This window comes from Alosa pseudoharengus, unplaced genomic scaffold, assembly GCF_046254945.1.
Source record: "Alosa pseudoharengus isolate Yale_2024_CS ecotype anadromous, Long Island Sound unplaced genomic scaffold, YU_APseudo_1.1 YU_APseudo_1.1_scf_10, whole genome shotgun sequence".
Lineage (NCBI taxonomy): Eukaryota > Metazoa > Chordata > Actinopteri > Clupeiformes > Clupeidae > Alosa > Alosa pseudoharengus.
Genome location: NW_027468565.1, coordinates 10,631,752 through 10,653,250, shown reverse-complemented (window position 1 = coordinate 10,653,250; position 21,499 = coordinate 10,631,752).

Sequence of the window (21,499 nt, the reverse complement as noted above, 5' to 3'; positions counted from 1 at the left end):
TGGACGTTTTCACATTCACCACATCTCTCCAAGGAAATGTCAGAATATTGGAGTAGTGATGCTGCAGACTAAATCAAATCCTTTCTGTGGGGGTTGACACTGCTGGATGGTGTCAGAAAACTAGCTATGTCACTAAGTCACACAGCATTTAAGTCATGGGTGTTTTACTGTCTCTATCTCTGTCCTGTGTGCGGTTTCTGGGAGTATAGCAACCCACTACCTAGCAGGAACTACCTGGCATCTGAATGACTTGCGATCATTTCATAACCACAGGCTGTCAATACTCATGCACTCTGCATTTGTCAACAGATCTTTTCAGTTGACTGAATAGCGGCATATGTCAAGCACCATCCAGTCATCCAATCAGTACACAGGAACACACACACGCACACACACACACACACACACACACACACTCGACACACACACAGACACACAGGTATCAAGGTACTCTTCAGTTTTAAAATCTGAATTGCCCTTGCCATGCTCTCTGACAGCAAAATCATTGCAGCTGCACTTAGTAATCAAACCTCTCCAGCTATGTTTAAGTAGTTGTGTATACATGCATATCATATACCTACCCATATATCTAATACACATTTTTACCCAGCTACAGGAATGTCACCATAACAGTTGTTATGACCTTAGGCCCAGCTTCCTATAATCTTTATTCCATTTCACATTACAGCAGAGTATTGCTGTCAGGTATGGAATGTTTTTTGTGCCAAAATTAAATAAATAAATGAAATATGAAATCAATAAATGAAATATGAAATAAATAATTAAAAGTTGAAATACATAAATGAAAAATGAAATAAATAAATAAAAGATTAAATAAATAGTTAAATAATTTTTTTTTTAAAAAATACATAAATAAATAAATGATTAAATGTAAAAACCATATATATATTGACATTGACATTTACATTCCATATGCACGGTCTTGCAATGTGCCATGAAATATATAAATACTTCAGTCACCCATCAAGGCGGGACCTAGCCGCTGATTGGTTGCTGCCTGAAAAAAAAAATCAAACTTTATGAGCATGACTGGCTAATCAGAATAAAGTCATTGATAGAAGGAAGCTAAAAGCTAGTGCTACTGCTAACAGCCATAACCTAGGCATTTTCATTCAGAAAGATTGTGTTCTATGTTGCTAACTCTTGGCTGTGAGTATCAGGACGTAAAAGCATCTAGTGCTGTCAAAAATCCTTGTCGGCTGTTGAGTTATACCCTCATATTGAGAACTAAAAAGTCTCTGGAAAGTTGTGGACACTGCTTGGGCAAAATTTAGCAAGCTGGCACTGACACTCACATAACTAGATGTACCGCATAGCGGTACAAATTATGACCGCCGCTCAGTCCTGTACATCCATTCCGCGAAAATAAATCATATTAATGAATTTGTCTCCATCTTCTACTCCATCCCCCACTCTTGAAACTTTTGTGTATGCTTGTTTGGCACACAAAGTAGCCTATTGGCGCTGCAAAGGTGAATAGATTTGTTTCTGTGCCAAAACATTTGTAGCATTGTTATAAAACCTTTAAAATCTCTAAACAATCACAAGTAGGGCAGTTCATCACAGTCCTTCCATTGCAACTAGACTGATGAAAGGTACACCTGTAGGCTACATTGTATTTGGGAAAAGCAGAAGGTAGCAGCTTAATGTATTCATTTATTTATTATTAAACAAAACAATCCCTGTCAGTTCCATGCAGTTTTCAACAGCTATCAAGAAGAGAGGTCATGTCACGGATTTTTGTGAATGTTTCTTCTACATTCAAGTTTAGTCATGTAGTTCATATGATATTCAGCTTTATTGTCAATGCACAAATGAAATACCAGTAGTCTAAAACAAAATGCCGTTTTACCCAGTGGAGCAAATAACTGACATGTCCAAAAGGGCCTTCATGAAATGCGTTGCGAGACTGTTCATACACATTTTAACGGGCAAAGTTGAAGAGCTACTGTCCGTTATTGTTTGTGCAAATTATATGCTGATTCATGTTCCCTTGCATTTTGCAACTATGAGGTCCATGGTTAGTCTGGCTTTCGCCAGACCAAGCTCAATCTTTTGACGCAATCTTTTGATTTTCACCCAGCCTAGTCCATGCTAGGCGCCCGATAGAAATATTGTTTAATTTTGCGATTGAGATATCCACGCACTGGCGCCCCCCCCCCCCCCCCCCCCCCCCCCTGCGACGTGTTCGCCCCCCGGTTTCAGAGCTATTGTAAATGCAAAAATGCATAGAGGGAGTTATGACAAAACTGTGACTGTTAACAAACATAAGGTAGGCCCTAGGCCTATTACACAACACAAATTGTCACTAGCCTATGCTGGCGACCCAAATAAAATCTCCTTTGGAACCAATGGCTTACACCTTACGGTATCAAGCTGCCACCTCTTGGCGAAAAGTTATGCATATCAGTAGTAATACATTTCAAGTAGCTGTGTGAATCACCGAAAGGGCGAATGAAGTGGACACTTCTAAATGGAACCCAACCCACTGTACAGTAGCTCAAGGTCTGTGGCTAAAGCAGCCATAATGAAAGCGTTATCATTGTTTGGATACTTCACACACACGTGTTTTTTAATCGCATATACTACAACTACCAAGCTGGAATCAAAGCACATCGACTCCCCTCTCACACCCTAAACACGCACTTCGAACAAACAAAAAGCGCCTCAGTCTCACGATATAGCCATAGGCAAAACTGTATCTGACCGGTGTAACGTTGGTACTAAATCATTCATCGCAAAGAATGATTTTTGTAGCACGTGCAACAAATATAGGTACAGCCCTGCCCTGAATACATCTCAACGTGCGCTCTAAAACATCTGGTTTAAATGGAGATGTAGATCATCACGGGTGCGTTAATAAATCTACATTGCGGCGAGTTGACACAAATTATTCACTTTGACGAATTTATGTAGTTTCAGTTACTTTACTTTGAGCCATGCTCTTCCTTACTTGAATCACCTTTGAAAATAGAGGATTGAAGTAGCCTATGGGTGTTTGGGAATGAACGTTGACTGCTTTTTGAGACTTCGAGCAGAAATGTCCCAGGCCGGTGTTTAGGATGCATCATAGACAGGTTATCTTTCAGGCCTATATATTTTCCATTTAAAAACCATCACGTAGCGAACATATTGTGGCTAACTCACTTAGCTCCTGTTAGTAGCCTAGGTTATGGTCATAAGCAAATGAGATGACAGTCGAAAGATACAATTAGTGCTGTTATCAATTTGCTTGGTAGCCTATAAACGCATTTACGGTTTTCTACAAATACATCAATAATCAAATTGGCCTCCATCACTCAACCATGCTAAAGGTAACATTATTTTACCTACGTTCTGCTATTGATAGGATTAACGTAGCCTACCTGCAGTAAAAAACAAGCATGTCCGATAAACATTCTCAGATTTATTTCGGCTTCAAGAGGAAATGGGAATTACATGTCATGCAGAAATCATCCTACCCTTAGACGTTCTCTGCGGTAAACTACTGTAGGCCTACTGTCTTGTCCTTGTAGGAAGCATAGTGTCTTTCCAACCCACTTTAGATTAACTTCCAACAAAATTACGTCTCACTGCAACGATGCGCCATCTAGTGGACAAACGACTACGGGACGCCAATACTGGAAATGCAGCCAAATTATTATGATGAATATTTGGTTTTCCTTTAATCCTACTGAATTTGTAATTATGTATCGGCCGTTCTAATTGCCGATACTGATGGTATACGTGCCTGTGTGTGTGTGTGCGTGTCTATATGTGTGCACCACCATCTACAGGCCAATGAGTGTACAGTACAGTCACTAAATGTACACATAACTTCATTTTTTAGACCCCCCCATGGATGAAATTCTACGAAACTTGGCATACCCCCAGAGAATGTCAGGTTAATCATACACATCAAATTTGGTGCATTTCTGAACTTCTTAACTGAAGAGAGGGGCGATTAAAGCTGAATTATATTGCATTTTCATTTTTTACCGGGGGGGTGCAAATCACAAATGAGTGATTATGGGCTAGGTTGATGTGGGCCCTTGAGACCAACATAGCATAAAAATTTCTTCATCCTCGGTGCCACGGTTCAGGTAGTAATTTAGGAAAAACTGCATTTTTTGGGTTTCCCAGCGCGGAGGGGGAGTGGCCCCCGGGGACAAAACAAAATTTTTCCGTAAAAGTCTAGTGGGGCTACATACCCACCAAATTTCATGTGCCCCGGTGTTTCGGTGCCCCGGGTATCGTTGACCAAAATTTCAGGAAGTAGATGACGGGGGAAAAAAAAACACAACAAAAACACAATCCCTATATGACCGCTTCGCTAGCTTCGCTAGCGGCGGTCATAATAAGAGTTCACGGCATGCAAGCTTTATTGTTTATGTATCATATAACAAATGAGGTGAATTCAGCTCAAGTGAAGTTAACTGGGACGTCTGGGCAACTTACTATAAATAGAAGCAATAGCAAAGTTTGTTTGCCATAGATAGAAGTTCGCTTTCTGTAGATGTCGATAACTAGCTAACGCTTGTGCTAACTGTTAGCGCTAGCTCTAGATGTGCACATAGCATGTCTATCAACCCTCAGACACAGCAAACAGACCCATCAAATGACAGAACGCTTTCATGCCTGATATCTTCCCAAAAGTATGAATTTTGAATGAAATCCTTGTTGTATGTTTCGTGAGTTATGATACAAGTCTGAGCTATGTCCTTAGTCCAGTGTGGTTCACAGGTAGCAAGCCAGTACAGTCTGACTCAGAGCTGGATCACTTATCAGTGGTTAGGTCCCGCCTTGATGGGTGACTGACGTATTATTTATTTCATGGCAAATTTTAATGTAAATGTCAATGTATATGTTTTTTACATTTAATATTTTATTTATTTATTTATTTCACATTTTATTTATTTATTTAACTTTTTATTTATTTATTTAATCTTTTATTTATTTATTTCAACTTTTAATTATTTATTTCATATTTCATTTATTGATTTCATATTTTATTTATTTATTTATTTAATTTTGTCACAAAAAACATTCCATAGTCAGGAGAGGTACATGCATTTTATGCAAATATAAACTCAAACTTTACTCTCTTTCTCAGTATTTCTTCATGTCTGCTCATAGCTTATACAGTTATGAATTGCACATTTTTGTATTTGATGTTTGTGATTATCTTAGAGTGTGCGCAGCTGTGTGTATGTGCATGGTCTGTGTGAGCCCACATTCTGCTGTCGTGCGTGTGTGTGTGTGTGTCTGTGTGTGTCTGTGTGTGTGTGTGTGTGCGTGTGTGTGTGTGTGTGTTGACCAGTGCAGTGTTTTTTGCTGATGCAGCAGCAGTCCCGAGACGTTTAGCACAGTGATTCAGGATGGGGAGCATGCCCACTCTGAATAATGTCTCATCAATTCACTTTAGAGCTGCACACAGCTCCCCCTCAAATGCATTTCACTCAGGCTCCTATTTTTAGAGCCTTGCCGCAAGTTCCAACTGTAAATCATTCTCCTCTTCCTCCTCCTCCTCTTCCTCATCTTTCTTCATCTTTACCTGGCTTCCTCATCCCTCCCCCTTATTTACATATTCCCATGTCCACCTGCCAATTCTCTTCCAGCCAAGCCTCAAGTACAGTATTCTCAATTTGTGTTCAAAGCTACTTTGAAGGAGCTGTCTATTTTTTAAATCAATACATTTGACTGGCCAGTCTTTCAAAGTCTCAATCTTTTCATGTCTAGGGGTGGCTATGTATTGGTTAAGTCATCAATGTTTTAGTTAATGCATCAGTCTAGAAGATGTTTAAACAAAATAATCAAAAAGGACATTGCTAATCAGGGACACCAGGCAACGTTTTCGTGTTAATTACTCATCTTCGTAAGTCCGTATATGGTTAAATGACTCATTACAGGGCGAATGAAGACTCTCTCGCCCGCCCCTACTGCCTGTAGGAAGAATATCCCGCTTGCAAGTTCAGTGTATCGTACCCGGCGACCGAAGCAGTTTCAATTTACATCCTGCATCCACAGCACAGAGGGAGGCTAACGAAACGCTAGCGATTGTTGCAAACGTGTCAGGATCTGGCCCGGACTTCTGAGTTTGTGCCACCCTGGTGGCCATTTTGTGTCCTGTGTTTGTCTTGCCTGTTTCCCATGTGCTTTGTGTTTACCTGCCTGTCACCTGTCTTGTCTCCGCCCCATCTCCTTATTTGGTCATGCTTCCTGTCTCGTTAGTTTTCCCTCCTTTTCTGCTTCTTCACCTGTTCCCTGTTATTGTCTCGTTGGTTTCGTCCAGTCCTCTGTCTCTCTTGTTAATTGCTCTGTGTATTTCTACCCTCCTGTTTCTTTGTTCCCTGTCGGATCGTCTCTCTGTTTGTCTTGTCGAAGCCCCGTATGTCTGTAAGTAGTTCGTAGTTCATAATAAAAGTGTTTTTTGTCTGTAATTCGGCCTGGAAGAGTCTTGCATTTGGGTCCTATCCGCATATCCTGACAGAACGATCCGACCAATAATGGACCCAGCAGACCCTGAACCGCCCTGGGAGGAACCTCAGCAGATGGCCTACTTGTTTGAGAGCTTAAATGCAGTCCTACATGGCAACACGTCGTTGGAGAGAAAGCTGGCAGCCGTGACCCTAATGGAGAAGAATCTCTCCTCCAAATCTTGGCTGGCGGCACTTCCAGCGGCAGCGAAGTTGCTGGCTCAGACCACTGGCTTGAGGAGAGGCCTGCAGGCGCTACTTGCTCCCTCCAGTGAGGCTGCTAGTCTCCCACCTGACCCTGCCCCTCCAGCTCATTGCCAGGGGCTTAGGGTGGGCGTGCTGCGCCTGCAGCCGGTCACCTCAGGTCCAGAGCCTCAGCCTGACGAGTTCCAGTTCCCCCCTGAACTCATTCAGGTCCCTCAGGCTAACTCCAGGAGGAGACGTGCCAAGCGTCGTCCAACCCGGTCCTCTGACACCATGCCTCCTGCGCCCAGCCCAGAGGCGCCTGCTCCTGCGCCCAGCCCAGAGGCGCCTGCTCCTGCGCCCGCAGCCGAGTCCGCTCCTGCGCCCGCAGCCGAGTCCGCTCCTGCGCCCGCAGCCGAGTCCGCTCCTGCGCCCGCAGCCGAGTCCGCTCCTGCGCCCGCAGCCGAGTCCGCTCCTGCGCCCGCAGCCGAGTCCGCTCCTGCGCCCGCAGCCGAGTCCGCTCCTGCGCCCGCAGCCGAGTCCGCTCCTGTGTCTGCAGCCCAGTCGCCTGCAGCCGCGTCTCCCGACGCCACCCCTGCAGCCCAGTCGCCCGACGCCACGCCTGCAGCCCAGTCGCCCGACGCCACGCCTGCAGCCCAGTCGTCCGACGCCACGCCTGCAGCCACGCCTGCAGCCGCGTCTCCCGACGCCACGCCTGCAGCCCAGTCGCCCGACGCCACGCCTGCAGCCACGCCTGCAGCCCAGTCGCCCGACGCCACGCCTGCAGCCCAGTCGCCCGACGCCACGCCTGCAGCCCAGTCGCCCGACGCCACGCCTGCAGCCACGTCTCCCGACGCCACGCCTGCAGCCCTGTCGCCTGCAGCCGCGTCTCCCGACGCCACGCCTGCAGCCGCGTCTCCCGACGCCATGCCGGCAACCCAGCCTCTGCCTGTCTGTCTAGCCCCGCTTCTGCCCGAGCCGGATCCGCCTCCCTCTGACTTTCCGGCCCCGCCTCTGCCCGAGTCGGTTCCGCCCACCTCTGACTTTCCGGCCCCGCCTCTGCCCGAGCCCTTCGTTCCTGTCTATCCTGAGTGGTCTGTCCCTGTCCCAGTCACTGTGCCTGTCTTTGTGCCAGTCACCATCCCCGTCACCGTGCCAGTCACCATCCCCGTCACCGTTCCCATCTCTGTTCCCGTCTCTGTTCCCGTCACCATCCCCGTCTCTGTCTCTGTCTGTGTCTCTGTCCCAGTCACCATCCTAGTCACCATTCCAGTTACCGTCCCAGTCACCATTCCAGTTACCGTCCCAGTCACGGTCCCTGTCACTGTCTTTGTTCCTGTCCCTTCCCCTGCCCCTGTGTCTGTTGTGTCTGAGTCTGTCGTCCCGTCTGAGTCTGTCGTCCCGTCTGAGTCTGTCGTCCCGTCTGAGTCTGTCCTGTCTTTGTCTGCTTGTTCCCTGCCCAAGCCCTCCGAGTCTGCCCTGTCCGAGTCTGCCCTGTCCGAGTCTGCCCTGTCCGAGTCTGCCCTGTCCGAGTCTGCCCTGTCCGAGTCTGCCCTGTCCGAGTCTGCCCCTGTCCCTGCCTGAGTCTGTCCCTGCCTTGCCTGAGTCGGTCCCGTCTGCTTGTTCCCTGCCCAAGCCCTCTGAGTCTGCCCCGTCTGAGTCTGCCCCGTCTGAGTCTGCCCCGTCTGAGTCTGCCCCGTCTGGGTCTGCCCCGTCTGGGTCTGCCCCGTCTGGGTCTGCCCCGTGTTTACGGTCTATCGGACCGGTCCCTCCGTCCAGGCCCCCTCCGCCCACCCTGGTTCGACTTTTCTGGGGACGCCGGGAGGCGTCCGTTGAGGGGGGGGTACTGTCAGGATCTGGCCCGGACTTCTGAGTTTGTGCCACCCTGGTGGCCATTTTGTGTCCTGTGTTTGTCTTGCCTGTTTCCCATGTGCTTTGTGTTTACCTGCCTGTCACCTGTCTTGTCTCCGCCCCATCTCCTTATTTGGTCATGCTTCCTGTCTCGTTAGTTTTCCCTCCTTTTCTGCTTCTTCACCTGTTCCCTGTTATTGTCTCGTTGGTTTCGTCCAGTCCTCTGTCTCTCTTGTTAATTGCTCTGTGTATTTCTACCCTCCTGTTTCTTTGTTCCCTGTCGGATCGTCTCTCTGTTTGTCTTGTCGAAGCCCCGTATGTCTGTAAGTAGTTCGTAGTTCATAATAAAAGTGTTTTTTGTCTGTAATTCGGCCTGGAAGAGTCTTGCATTTGGGTCCTATCCGCATATCCTGACAAAACGTGTGTATAATGGCAGAGCCGGCGAAGAAGCAGCGAAAACCCTTGACGGAAGATGCAAAGAAAAGGAAAAGAGCTTCAGACCGAGCGAGGGGGAGTTTGTAGAAAAAAAGCATCAGGCTTGCCTGGTGTTCCTTTAACTATAATGAAAGCCTATAGCAACACAAGTTTGTAGCCTCAGCTCTTTTCTCTCTCCTTGTATTCTTTCTTTCTCTTTTAATTTACATCAACATGCTCTGCTGAGCCTTGAAGAGTCGTCATACATGGGAGACCTCCAGGACTTATCTTCCCTTAGTATAGGCTCCTTTAATTAGAGGACGCAGATATCCCATTGTCCTTCATTGGCAGGCCATTTGAAAGGTCTGCTCAATAAAGCGTTGCACGGGTGATGGACAACGGAGAAGGAGCAGCCATGGGATCAAACCGCTGAGTGTTATCGACAGCTCGTCCATTTCTATCGCCTCCAGGAAAGAGCTTTGTTTTAGACGGCAAAAGAGGGACACTCAGGGCCACTGAAAAATGTCCCTGTCAGCGTATCGATCCCTAATAACAACCTTCACAATCCTCGCCCTCACCCTACGCACGCGTTTTGACTCCAGCTTCACAGCCATGCTGATGTAACATTGTCCTTGCGGGTATATGTATACATTTTTTTCCCTCCTGCAGTATGGCTAATTATACCTCTGGGTAAAAGTAGGCCATTGAATGTACATCCCATGGGTTGAGGTCCACATCTATGCATAATGTATGTTATTTCACTTCTCATTTCAGCATAGAGAGAACAGGCTTCTCTCTTTCACATATTTATCAAACCAGATGGACTGCATTTCTTTTTTTTTCATTTTGAGTCTTGTGAAGTCTTCTCTGCACTCTGTTCTCTCCATAGCACTCAAGTATTAATCAGCTGGTAATGATGTGCTGCAAAATGTTAATGATTTAATGATATTAGTAAATGGTATTTATGCATGTATTTGAAATATTACAACAACACATGCATTTCTATTCTATTTATATTCTACTATTCAGTATTCTTAATCATAATTAATAGTATACATTATTCTCTGTTAGATACTAATTAATCACAAAGTAATACATCTTTTGCATTTTTTTGTAACAATCAAATGTGCGCCAGTCTGAATGTTGTTTGTGCGATGGCTCCAACTCTTTGTGGTTTGTTATGATTGCTGAGAATGTTAGAAGCCAGCTGCTCGTGTAGCTGGCTAAGTGGAGCACAACACGACGTGTGAGCTATTAAAAATGGAGACGGACTTTCCACACAGTCCAAATTTTCTCACAGTCTAAATTAAATATTAAGCCTAAAGTGCATGTCTCCCTTTCCAGTTGATAGTGGGTTGAATATGAGGTGGAGGAAATGTTGGCAAAGTAGAGCATGATTCATTGTGTATTCCTACCTCCCCTCTCAGGCTAGCTTGTGGGCAATCCTTGTGGTTTTTCTTGCCTGCTGCAGTTGGTTTCTCTTTATTTTCCGCAGCGTATCTGTCCAGGCACAGATGAGCTTAAAGGATATAAGCGTGTTGTGCAGCGTGAGAGAACTCAGACACGCACACACACACACACACACACACACACACACACACACACACACAGATACCAGAGGAAATGCAAAGACAAGCATGACATTTCATGCAAGCATATACACACATATATGTAAACAGACAGACACACACACACACTCACACACACACACACACACACACTCACTCAGGGACTAATACAAATAGTAGGCCCCCAAGGGATTGTTGTGTTTGCATACATAGTGTGGGTTGAGATGTGTGTCAGGGATGTACTTGCATGTTAACATGGTACAGGATAGAGCTGAGAGCCACTCCTGTTGTCATATGGCATCACAATGCAGTGAATTGTGAAGCCAGTGTACATGTGTAAGCAGCTGGCTGGCTATACATACTGTACCTCCACCCTCCCAGAGCAGCCCTGGTTACATGAGACACAATGGCTTTGAACCTCAGAGTGCTACAACAACACCTCATAAAAGATGCACACACTCCCAACACTCTCCTGTTGCTGTAGCTAGTGTGGAAAAGTGTTAAGAATGGTAAGATTAGGGAAGGCATATTGAAGGATGTGGATAGGGTTGTAATGATAATATACAGCATATCATAAGGGTGCCTGCTACTCGTGCATCAACAAGCAGCTTGTGTGCAGGAAATCAACCTACATAAGGACTTATATAATGGAATGCAGTATATATAAGTTGGACAAGACTATTTTTTGTGTGTGTGTGTATGTGTGTGTCCTTAAGGGCATGGGCTGTATGTGAAAGGAATGTAGTCAAGAAGAATGAGGAGAATGGTGTTTTACCTTAAATGTAGCCTTGCATACAGTTACAATTAAGAGGACAAAAATACTGAACCAAATAGTACTTCCATGTTGTCAGTCAGCATTACATGGTGATGTGAAGTGTGATGGGTCCCATCGATTCGTATGCGAAATGTTAAACTTTCTATGCTATTAAATAACTTCTATCATGGTTGGTGGTATAATGTTTTCATACTGTAAATGTCCCATGCTAAATATAAAAAAACATCAAGATGATCAAGAGTCCCTTTGGATATTTATTTGAATATGAGATTTCAACTGACCAAATGCATGTAACATAATGAGCCTATGGGCCTACAACAGACACTGCAACCTTTTTGACTAAATAAGCCAATCAACTTTTTGAAAGGCTCTAGCCTTAGAGTTAAATCTCACCTGACAGCACAGCTCTTCACTAGTTACCATTACTAGCCAACTGTTTTCTCTTAGAATTACATGGGTTTCTCCAGACACGATTCAATATTCATTTTTAAATTGTAGGTGCACATAACCATCACGGTTGATTATTATGACCGCCGCTAGCGAAGCTAGCGAAGCGGTCATATAGGGATTGTCAAAGTTTTGTTTTTTTTTTTTTTTTTTTTTTTTTTTTTCCCGTCATCTACTTCCTGAATTTTTGGTCAACGATACCCGGGACACCGAACCACCGGGGCACATGAAATTTGGTGGGTATGTAGCCCCACTAGACTTTTACGGAAAAATTTAGTTTCGTCCCCGGGGTCCACTCCCCCCCCGTGCTGGGCCCCCCGAACCGCAAAAAAAGCAGTTTTTCCTAAATAACTACCTGAACCGTGGCACCGAGGATGAAGAATCTTTTATGGTATGTTGGTCTCAAGGGCCCACATCAATCTGGCCCATAATCACTCATTTGTGATTTGCACCCCCCCGGTAAAAAATGAAAATGCAATATTATTCTGCTTTAATCGTCCCTATCTTCAGTTAAGATGTTCAGAACTGCACCAAATTTTATGTGTATGATTGACCTGGCATTCTCTGGGGGTATGCCAAGTTTCGTAGAATTTCATCCATGGGGGGGTCTTTAAAAAAATAGATTATGTGTACATTTAGTGACTGTACACTCATTGGCCTGTAGATGGCGGTGCACACATATACACATGCACACACACACAGGCACCCACATACTATCGGTATTAGAACGGCTGATACATAATTACAAATTCAGTAGGATTAAAAGAAAGCCAAAATAAATATTCATCATCATCATCATCATGGCTGCATTTCCAGTATTGGCGATAAGTAGTCGTTTGTCCACTAGATGGCGCATCGTTGCAGTGAGACGTAATTTTGTTGGAAGTTAAACGTGGGTTGGAATACAATGGCCGCTTCCTACAAGGACTATAGTTTACCGCAGAGAACGTCTAATAAGGATAGGATGATGTTCACATGAAATGTAATTCCCATTTCTTCTTGAAGCCGAAATAAATCTGAGGATGTTTATCGGACATGCTTGGTTTTTACTGCAGGTACGTTAATCTTATAATATCAATAAGGACCTAGGCAATGTCACCGTTAGCGTTGGTTGAGTGATGGAGGCCAATTTGATTGATTGCATTTGTAGAAAACTATAAATGCGGTTATACCAAGCAAATTGATAACAGCACTGTAATTGTATCTTTCGACTGTCATTTGTTGCACGTGCTACAAAAATCATTCTGTGCAATGGAAGATTTACCAACGTTACACCGATCTGATACAGTTTTGCCTACATGCGTGAGACTGAGACGCCTGTTTATTTTGTTTGAAGTGCGTGCAGGGTCTGAGAGGGGAATCGATGTGCTTTGATTCCAGCTTGGTAGTTGTAGTCTGTGAAATTAAAAAGCACGTGTGTGTGAAGTATCCAAACAATGACACCTTCATTTCATTATGGCTGCTTTAGCAACACACCATAAGCTACTGTTTAGGCTAGTGGGTCCCATTTAGAGGTGGCTACTTCATTCGCGCTTTCCTTGACTCATGGAGCTGCGTGAATTTTATTACAACTTTTCGCCACGATATGGCAATTTAAGTCCGCTTGATACTGTAAGGCTTAAGCCATTGGTTTCCAAAGGAGATTTTATTTGTGTCGCCAGCATAGCTTATTGACAATTTATGTTGTAAATAGGCCTACCTTATAAGCCTACCTGTAGCTTAAGGAAGCTAACAGCTTTCTATTAGGATCTAGTTTGTTAGTTACAGTTTTGTCATAACTCCCTGATGCATTTTTGCATTTAGAATAGCCAGAGCGTGAACAATATCGGGTGCCTATGGACTAGGCTCGCTTGGTGAACCCAGCCTGATCTGCCCGCTATTTATTTTTTGATTTCTTAAAAGATTGAGCTTGGTCTGGTGAAAGCCAGACTAGCCATGGACCTCAGTTACACAATGCAAGGGAACATGAATCAGCCTATATTTGCACGAACAATAACGGACAACAGCTCTTCAACTTTGGCCCGTTAAAATGTGTATGAACAGTCTAGCGACGTATTTCATCAAGGCCCATTTGGACATGTCAGTTATTTGCACCACTAGTAAAACAGCATTTCGTTTCAGACTACTGTTACTTAATTTGTGCATTAACAATAACGTTTCAGACTACTGTTACTTAATTTGTGCATTGACAATAAAGTATTACATGAACTAAAGATGACTAAAATCTTATGTAGAAGAAGAAACATTCACAAAAAAATCCATCCATCCAAAAATGACCTTTGTTTTTGATAGCTGTTGAAAACGGCTGAGATGTTTTTGTAAATAAATAAATAAATAAACAAATAAATAAATAAATAACATTATGCTGATACCTTTTGCTTTTCCCAAATACAATGTAGCCTACAGGTGTAAGTGACCTTTCATCAATCCAGTTGCAATGGATGAACTGTGATGAACTGCCCTACTTGTGATTGTTTAGAGATTTTAAAGGTTTTATAACAATGCTACATCTTCTTTGGCTATTCTACAATCTATTCACCTTTTCAGCACCAGTAGGCTACTTTCTGTGCAGCCGCACACACACACTCAGGCATGCCAAACAAGCATACACAAAAGTTTCAAGAGTGGGGGATGGAGTAAAATATGGAGACAAATTGAAGTGTGCTTTATTTTCGCGGAACGGATGTACAGGACTGAGCGGCGGTCATATTTTGTACCGCTATGCGGTACATCTAGTTTACATTATATCCTATGAAGATACAATAAAAAACCATCAGATATGGTCTATTTTCTTTTAGGATTGGTTACTGCCACCAATTTTTGCCACCAGGCAAACACAGTGTTTTTACTGTACAGTAGGACTAGTTAATATAACATTGGATGCTTTCAGCTACTGTATATCACTGAAGTGTAAAGACTAACAGCACACAGAATTAGAGTTAGGTGACCATCACATGGATTCATATATGATATATATATATATATATATATATATATATATATATATATATATATACGTATACGTTGTCTCACAAATCTGCAGCATGGGTAAGTTACGTGTTATGATGGGTCATAAGGCTCTGTCATAAGTCTTTGAATATGCAACGTTTCACTGTGCCTTGCACTGTATGAAATATGTATAACAGACCCAAGTCTATCAGCACTATAAGCTATTTAAGGTGAGGTTGAGGAATAGATGCTGAGCTGGGAGAGTCATCTGTCCGTGGTGCTATCAGGCGTCGCTGGAGTCTTCACTGACAGCGTTGCATAAATTCCCACCTGTTCTCTCGGATATCTGCGGCCACCTGTCCATATTTACTGCATAATTTGATTGCAAAGTGACTGGCCTCCCTCCATTAGCATTCCTTACTGGGAGGCTCTTAAGTCGTTGGAAAAAAGTCCATTTTTTTAACCCTGTTCTTATTAGCTGCCAATGGTCAGTGCACCCTTGGCATGCAGTGCCCAGAGAGAGACACAGAGAGAGAGAGAGTCCATTTTAATGTGATGCACTCAGGGAGGCTTTTTCCCCCTCTCAAGTTGCCATAGAAGCCACAGCCGGGAGAAGGGCTGATAATGGCTCTTTGAACAAACAGGCAGAGGCCATATGCAAACAGGCCCTCCATCTGCAGATGACAAACCAGAGGTCAGTGTCATGGCTGATTAGAGCTTTCTATGTAATTATACATGAGTTCATATGTGTTTCTCGCCATTGACTATGGTCCAGGGGCGTTGCAGGAAAATTTGGGCCCATTGAATAATTCTGGGTCCCCCCGATAATATATAGGCAAAAGCAGCCTACTACAGCCTAGCAGGACAGGTAGTCATTCAGTAAGGGATAACGGCCGCCGAGGTGTCCTGTTATACGGAATTAATGGACGAGGGCGAGGGGCAAAGAACTCCCCGACGCGCAGCGGAGTTGCCTCCGCCCGAGTCCATTAATTCCGTATAACTGGATACACCTCGAAGGCCGTTATCCCGCTTATCACCCGGTTGCCACTGTAAAGCAAAGGAAACACGCGGTTCCGTTTAAAAAGAAGCTCCCTAGTTCAGCGTGTTGTACAACTTTCGTTGGCCCTATAACATCGATAGCATAGACACTTAGCTTGTTTACAGTTGATTCCATCGTCCTATCGTTGTTATAGTTACCATTCATAAGCATTGATATGGATCGGCGATTAAACTTTTTTTTACCAGATCTACTTCATAGGTGTTTTTTTTACCAGATCTACTTCATAGCCGTTATTCAGAATTAAAAGCCACCCCACCAGCCAATCAGAAAAGAGTATTCCTTCTCTCCGGGTGATAAGTTTCCATAACATCTATGAACTAAATTGATCAATAATTTGAAAAACAACTTTGTGAATGTATAGAAAAGGTGTTGCCCATTCCCACAACCATCCTCACTGCCCACATGCCTGTAACTCAAACCCTGGCCAGGGTCAAGGATTGTGTAGCATTGGGATGTTATTGTACTAGGAATGTGATACAGCATCTGTGACTTCACATGACAGTATGTAATGCAGTGGATAATAAAATGTCAAGGCACTTTACTATGAAGCCACATTCACAGTCATCAATTTGTCATTTGACACAACCAAACACCCACATCAAGCACAATGGAGGGGGAGGTATCTGCTAATTGTATTAAGATTAATGGCTCTATTTTCTTTTGACAGATGCTTTGTTTTAAGGACAAATAGACAGGACTTAAATATTGAAAGGAAATTATCAATAAATTAACAAATAGCTCTTTCAGCTCTACAGTAATCATCAGATTTATGTGACACTTTTACTGTTTATCCAAGTCATTCAAAATGTTTTTCAGCGCGGACAGCAATTTTAGAAGTTTCAAGTACACTCTTTTGTTTTCCTTTGGTAACTTGTTTATTCATAATTCATAATCTTTCAAGCTGTTGTTCTTTCCAGGTCAGTGATGAAGGATGTCAACAACAATTGTAAACCAATGAAGACAAATACTTACATTTGCACTTAAAGTGTAAACAGTCCCACACACACATGGGCCGTCCTCTCTCTCTCTCACACACACACAGACGCACACATTTGAATGTTTTTATTTGGATCTGAAAGGCATTGCAAGGACAAGAAGATCCAAATGGGAAGAGTCATTGACAAGCTGACAGGTCTACATGGCTCAGATACATTTCAGGTCCTTCCATTTATAATACATATTAAGGATAAACAAAGCATCTCCGTCTCCATATTTGCATGCTCCCTATGATGGCTAAAACAGATCAGAATTTTGCAAGTCTTTTTGCCTCCTTTTTTTGCAGCCCCCCTAACTGTATCCCCCTGACCACAATTTAGGACATGGCCGAAACTTCCAAATACCAGAGAACAGTCCCACACACACATGGGCCGCTCACACACACACACACACACACACACACACACACACAGGCACAAACATACACACACACACACACACACACACACATAACTGTAGACATCACTTGCCTTTCTAATTAACAACTAATTAAAACCCACAGCATTCAGAATAGATGTCAAGCAGACACTTGTCCAGTTTAAATAATGTTTTGGCAAGTTAGGTGTCTTCCAGGGTCCACCCACCCACACTCACACACACACACACACACACACACACACACACGCACACACAAATCAAAAGGATTTTGATCTCTTTGTTAATGGACATGTGTCTTTTTCATTGTTTGTACAATGGAATAACTGATTAATTAAATGTTTGTATAGATAAAATAATTGACTGTCTAATTTAATTAAGAAGTTAAAATAAACACAATTGATGCTGTAGTCTTTGCACTAATTGGAAGTACAGACAAAGCCAATAGTGAGGTTGCCCTCCTATTAGCCTCCTGTAAATGTCTTTTGTTAACACATTGACCTGTGATGACATACCAATACTTTGGGACAGTATCAGAGGTTTCTGTCTTCTAGTTGGTATGACTCACTTCAGTAGAAAGAGAATGCTTAATCACTCACACTTGATAATTGCCCTGTCAATATTACTGAGGACAATCACACAAGTTCATTATCAAGAAATGCCATTAACTCTTACTGGCTACATCACACTCGAAAACTATTCATATTGAAGACACTTCACAGTTGTTGTTGGTGGTTGTGAATGGTTACACATTAGTAAAAGCTATTAAAGTCAGTCCATTCTATCACCAATACAAATCTTTCTTCCATTTACCATGTGGTACCAAAATGGAACCATCTGGGACACCGTTAATAGTAGACTCTTCTTTATACAGCAGCTTCACACACAGGGTTATTATTTCAGCTCAGGGCATGAGTTCTGTTGTATCGCATAGTGTAAATGTAAAATCACCTAATATAAGTGTCGCATGGAATTATGCAAGACATAGAAAAGATACTAGGCCAGGGCCACTGACTTCATATGCATGAATTTACATAGTTATCAGTACCATATCCACCAGAAATGCTTCAGATGAGAAGATATGGGTGAGAGCAAGGAGCGCTGTGATGTGGGCGATTAGGGATTTGATATGTATTTGGTTAGCATAGCAACAAAGCTGACTCTACCTCAGAGAGCACAAGATGGCAACACCATATTGCACACGGTGACAGATCTCGCAAATATCAGCAACAGCAACACAATTCAAATCTGCCAAGATTTGACTCACGCAATCTGTCTCCTGACACATGTGTGTTTGTTTTTCTGCAAGTGTATGTCCAAGTGTGTGTGTGTGTGTGTGTGTGTGTGTGTGTGTGTGAGAGAGAGAGAGAATGAGAGAGAGAGAGCACATTTGAGAGAAACTCTCACTTGTTCTGCGGTTGGAATTGGAATTGACACCCTGTCAGGTCTGATCAGTGTCTAGCCCTATAGCTGACATCTTCCTCGTTCAGGTATAGTGGTATGGTTAGTCCTGTGGCTGGGGGATTTGGTCTTCAGTGGTGCAGGACGTGCTGGGGAGGGGGGTGGGGTGATGGAGGTGGAGGTGGTATTCTTCCAGGTACGTGTGGTATGTAAATCTTAATTATACAGTCACTCCAACCGAGGTCTGACCAAACACATTAGCAGACAGCCCCCTTAATCTAACAACACAATGCAAATGAACAGCAAGTCTACGTTTGGCATTTTTATGTGTTATATATTTTAATGAAAACATGCCACAGTTTCGAAAACCTGCCATTAAAATAGTATTGTGAATTGAGTGAGCTTCAGGAGAGTTTGCCTTTCACAGTTGATTAAACAACACATTTTATGGATGTTGTCTGACTCTTTAATTGGCAAGTGTTTAACAGTTGGTAACCTTGAGCCCCGGGGGCATCTGCAGTGCTGCCACTCAACTGCTTCACCTCAAATTTTGTCATTCCAACTACACAACAAAAATGCTATCTTGGATTTGCTACCACTGATGGAGAATGGGACCAACAAAGCTGAAGTACAACTCCTCAAACTTTGGAAAGAAAAAAAGAGATATTACTTTCTTTCATCTTCTTTTTAACCCAAAGAAGGTGAGTGAAGCTCAATGACTTATCCAGCCGTGTAATGAGGTCCTTTAACCAAATTAATAGGTGTGTGTGTGTGTGTGTGGTTGAGTGTGTGTGTGTGTGTGTGGGGGGGGGGGTGTAGAGAGGTGTGTGTGTGTGTGTGTCTAAGTGATTGAATGCAGGTGAGGTTAAATGTGGAAATACATACAGTATACTGTATGTGTCATATGTGTGTAGATACTGTGTCTATGTTTATATAGATATTGTGTCTAACATTTATGGATGTACATATTGCTTTGCATCTTGATATTGAGATGCAATGCATGTTGTGGTGATTCTTGTAATTACCCATAAAAAAGAGGCACCAGCCAACACACTGCAAGATTGATTATCTGAAGACACATTAGGCTCCTCAATGATTTTACAAGTATGAGCGAGTGTAGCAACACTTAGCGTGTGCCGACTCAAATAATCCATGTTATCTTTGAGAGACAAAGCCATGCAGTGTCCTCGTCATTTTAAAGTGAGATAAAGTTGGAAGCACAATACGGCCTTTGAAATATCAGAGCGCACTGATATGCAATGCGTTATGAGTAGCTTTCATGGCAGCCCTTGGTCAAAGAAAGTGTTATTAATCCATGGTGCTTTTAAGTGGTGTGATTACACTTCTTTTATTAATTTGATTAAACTTCTCCCTTTTTTAGGTAGGGAGGACACAATTGAGTTTAATTCTTCTTCTTATTGTATCCAGAAGTCACTTCATTACAACTGATACTTGCAATACACACCTAGCGAGACTGGAACCCTTGGCACCTTTGTAAATGATCATATAGAGCAACAGATATTCAGGCTCTCAGCCTGTATTAGTTTGGTCTTCACAGAGAGAGAGGATACAATTCAATAGTAGCCATCTTTTTGTGAGTCTGGAAGGGCACATGCAGTATCTTTAAGCTATTCATCATAATAATCACTGTCAAACGATTACTTTTTTTTGTGATCAAATTTTTATTGAGAAGTTGCACATCAAGTACAAAAATATAAATGTGAGTGGGCAAGAAAAATATTAGGTCATTAATTAGCACAAAAGTAAGCATTCAAATTCAAAATAAAATATACAACTTGAAGACTTAAACAAAACAAAACAACAACACATACACACCCAACCCATCCAAATCTCAAAGTAATACCCAACTAACACAACAAATAACATACAACATGTAAACTGTCAAACAATGACTGTATCATTTTTTTACAAATTATTGGTAACACTCCATAATAAGGTGCCATAATAAATAGCAAACTAGTAATTACCTAACCCTTTGTTAATTGTTACTAAAATATCTATTTGGCACAAGTTAATAGTTTTTTCATCATTAATTAAATATTAGTTGTTTGCATAAAATCTGTATGTTAATGTTTTAACAAATCTATTAACTAATATTGTATTAATATATGTTAATAGTTAACTAAATATATTTTTGCCACTAATTAACAGTTATTTCTTACATCATTTAAATGTTAAATGTTTATTTATTATTATTTACAAACTATATGCTAATATAAAAGTTAATGACATATCATTATTTATCTAGCTTTTATGATTAGCTTTGTTGAGAATTTATGGAATTTATGGTTTATGGCTTTATGGTCTTGTGGGGTGCATACGGCACCCTACTGCCAGTGGTTGGTTGTGTGAGAGTTTGCGCTCCTCTTCTTCCACTTCATCCTTATTGGATACCTTTGTGGTTGGCTGTCCTGTAATTGGTGACTCTCTGTCTAGTCTTTGAAAGTAGTGTACTCTTTGCCTTTGGAAGTACTATTTGGTTGCTGCTTGGATTTGGTGAAATTCAGGGGAGGGGTGTAACAGAGTTAGAAATGTAGTTTAGTGTTTGTATGTGATGTAATTAAGCAGCTTTATTGATATTGGTGTTTTGGAGCCCCCTTTGGAGAAACGCTATACTGCAGTTCTGCTGCGTTTTGTCCTTGTATTGTTGCCATAGCCGATCAGAAGCGGTATGCTTTGCATTGGGTAGGTTGACTGTATAAAGCACTCCCCACTTTTGTAACTGTGAAATGTTGTTTAAGTTGAAAACTTTGATATACCACGTGTATTATGTTACTTTACATGTATTTTTAAGATTTGGGTGCAATTCTAGCGACTTAGAGAACGTTTATTAATGTTTTCATTATGACCACGAGTTCATACACACTGAGTCTAACGTGACTAGCTGTAAACTCCGCTAGCAACTTTCCATGCATTCAGTGTAGTTAAGCAGTTCAGCTTAGTGTGCATGGAAAGTGCAATTCAGTCTAGCAGGAAATGAATG